This window comes from Bos taurus, chromosome 3 (genome assembly GCF_002263795.3).
Source record: "Bos taurus isolate L1 Dominette 01449 registration number 42190680 breed Hereford chromosome 3, ARS-UCD2.0, whole genome shotgun sequence".
Taxonomy (NCBI): Eukaryota; Metazoa; Chordata; class Mammalia; order Artiodactyla; family Bovidae; genus Bos; species Bos taurus.
Window position 1 is genome coordinate 5,534,312 of NC_037330.1, and position 3,571 is coordinate 5,537,882.

The following is a 3,571-nucleotide window of genomic DNA, read 5'->3' on the forward strand; positions in this document are numbered from 1 at the left end:
GCTTTCAATCAAAAATTATGAGTGAGAAAAATAATCAAGATAAACACACACACACAAAAACATATTTTTAAAAGTTATAGCACTCAATAGAAAAATATATAGCTATGACCAAGATGTTGAAACTATAAGTCAGGAAATTTAAAATAATTATGTTTAATATATTAAAGGATCTAGTGGAAAGGTGTACAGCATACATAAATAGACATTTAGTAGAGAATTAATATTATAAGACAAAACCCAAGTGACAATATAACAAATGAGAAAAATATGGTAACGTACATAAAAAATGACTTTAGCAAGGTCAAAAGTGAACTTGAATTTCAATAGATGAAACATAAAAAATAAAATCATGAAAACATGATTTGAAAACTAAAATACTGAAGTAAAAATTTAAAATAGGAGATGAAAATGTAATAGAACATTTAAGACCTATGTTGCTGTTGCTGCTGCTGCTAAGTCACTTCAGTCTTGTCCAACTCTGTGTGACCCCACAGACGGCAACCTACCAGGCTCCCCCGTCCCTGGGATTCCCCAGGCAAAGAACATTGAAGTGGGTTGCCATTTCCTTCTCCAAAGCATGAAAGTGAAAAGTGAAAGTAAAGTCGCTCAGTCGTGTCGGACTCTTCACGACCCCATGGACTGCAGCCTACCAGGCTCCTCTGCTTATGGGATTTTCCAGGCAAGAGTACTGGAGTGGATTGCCATTGCCTTCTCCTTAAGACCTATGGGGTAATATCAAACAGTTTGTAATGAAAATCCTAGAAGAAGAAGAAATTTAAAATGAGCCAAAATTTTTTTCAAAGGATAAAGGCCAAGAAATTTCCAAAACTGATGAAAAACATCAAAACATCAAAACAAATATCCAAGAAACTCAGGAATGCTAACAAGATAAACACATATACAGGTCAACATATTATACTCAAAATTATAAAAAAAAAATTCAAATTAAAAATTTAAAGATAGCCAGATGACCCCTCCTCCCCCCACCAAAAAAAGAAAACATTATATACAGGGAACAAAGAAAAGAATTGCAGGAAATGTCTCTTCAGAAACTATGCAGTCTGGAGAAGAACATAATGACATTTTTAAAGGGCTGAAAGAGAAACATTGTCAACTAAAACTTCTATTCTCAGTGTAAACATCTTCCAAAAGTAAAGAAGAAATAAGAACATTTTTTGTAAAAACAAAAGCTTAGAAAATCTATTACTAGCAGGTCTACACTATAAGAAATCTTGACGTTTTTCAAGAAAAGGAGTATACTACAAGAGGAACTTGAAAATCTACAAAGAAATAAAGAATGCTAGAAATAGTCTGAATGAAGGTTAATAAAATATTCATTAGTAAAACTAATGAACTGGTCTTTAAAATAATTAGTAAAATTTATAAACCTTTAACCAGGAAAACTGAAAATGGAGATGTTCAGTTCAGTTCAGTCGCTCAGTCGTGTCCGACTCTTTGCGACCTCATGAATTGCAGCACGCCTGGCCACCCTGTCCATCACCAACCCCCGGAGTTCACTCAAACTCATGTTCATTGAGTCGGTGATGCCATCCAGCCATCTCATCCTCTGTCATCCCCTTCTCTTCCTGCCCCCAATCCCTCCCAGCATCAGAGTCTTTTCCAATGAGTCAACTCTTCACATGAGGTGGCCAAAGTATTGGAGTTTTAGCTTTAGCATCATTCCTTCCAAAGAAATCCCAGGACTGGTCTCCTTTAGGATGGACTGGTTGGATCTCCTTGCAGTCCAAGGGACTCTCAAGAGTCTTCTCCAACACCACAGTTCAAAAGCATTAATTCTTCGGTGCTCAGCTTTCTTCACAGTCCAACTCTCACATCCATACATGACCACTGGAAAAACCATAGCCTTGACCAGACGGACCTTTGTTGGCAAAGTAATGTCCCTGCTTTTGAATATGCCATCTAGGTTGGTCATAACTTTCCTTCCAAGGAGTAAGGGTCTTTTAATTTCATGGCTGCAATCACCATCTGCAGTGATTTTGGAGCCCAAACATATAAAGTCTGACACTGTTTCCACTGTTTCCCCATCTATTTCCCATGAAGTGATGGGACCAGATGCCATGATCTTAGTCTTCTGAATGTTGAGCTTTAAGCCAACTTTTTCACTTTCCTCTTGGAGATGAAACATATACAATTGTCCAGATAGGAAAGCTACACCACGACTTAAAATTGTCAAGACAGAAATCAAACCATCTCTAACTTTTCCAAGTATAATCTGAAATCTGTGTTTTAGCATAGTTCATAGATAGATGTGATGCACATCGAGTTGGGAACTACTTTCATCTAACAAATGAGGCAACTGAGAAAGAGGGAGACAAGGAAATGATTTGCTAAGGTCACATGGATAGTTAATAGCAATACAGGAATGTGAACCTAGGAAATCCAATATCTATTTCAATGTGTTTCCACATAAGTTTATTATATTTTCTTTTAAAACAAAACAGTTCACCTCTTGGATGATATATTTGAATATGCCCCTATTAATTAAGAAGACAATTGAAAACAGTGAAATATATTGCATAGTATAAATCACCCATAAAATGCCAACTGATTTAAATTTGATTCAACATCCATTTATTGAGTACCTGCTATGACGCAATTCTTCAAAGTATTAAAGTATGATATATGATCACTTCTTAGCTGGTGGAATCTTTTTTACCTTTCATACATATAAAATTTAATCTTTTCTCTCTTTATTTACTCCTATATTATTACTATTATTTTAACAATTAACACTTATGAAATTCTAATAAGTGCAAATCCTTACTGTGTAATTGGATATGCTAGCTATTTTTTAAAAAGTTATTTTTCTTTGATCCTCCCTCACAGCACTCCTATGAAGCACTATTGTTATTGTGTCCATTTTGTAAATGAGGAAAAATATTTTTAAAAGTTAAGTAAATTGCTCAAGATCACACAGCTATTAAGTGGTAGAACAAAGGTATAAATCCCACTCTGATTCCAGAGGGCTTTAGTCTAAATAACTATGCTATAATATCAAAATTTACCCTGCTATTAGTCTGCAAATGCCTTAAATGTGAAAATCTTATCTAATTATTTTATGTCTTCTGTAGCTTTTCAGGACTTCCCTGGTGGCTCAGACAGTAAAGAATCTGCCTGCAATCCAGGAGACCTGGGTTTGATCCCTAGATTGGAGAGATCCTCTGGAGAAGGAACAGCTCCAGTATTCTGGCCTGGAGAATTCAATAGACTGAGAAGCCTATCAGGCTACAGTCCATGGGGTCGCAAAGAGTCTGACCCAACTGAGAGATTTTCACTTTTACTTTCATAGCTTTTCAGAGTCTCTTACCAATAGTAAGTGCCTAATATTTATTACAGAGAAGGCAATGGCACCCCACTCCAATACTCTTGCCTGGAAAATCCCATGGATGGAGGAGCCTGGTAGGCTGCAGTCCATGGGGTCGCTAAGAGTCAGAAGACTGAGCAACTTCCCTTTCACTTTTCACTTTCATGCATTGGAAAAGGAAATGGCAACCCACTCCAGTGTTCTTGCCTAGAGAATCCCAGGGATGGGGGTGCCTGGTGGGCTGCC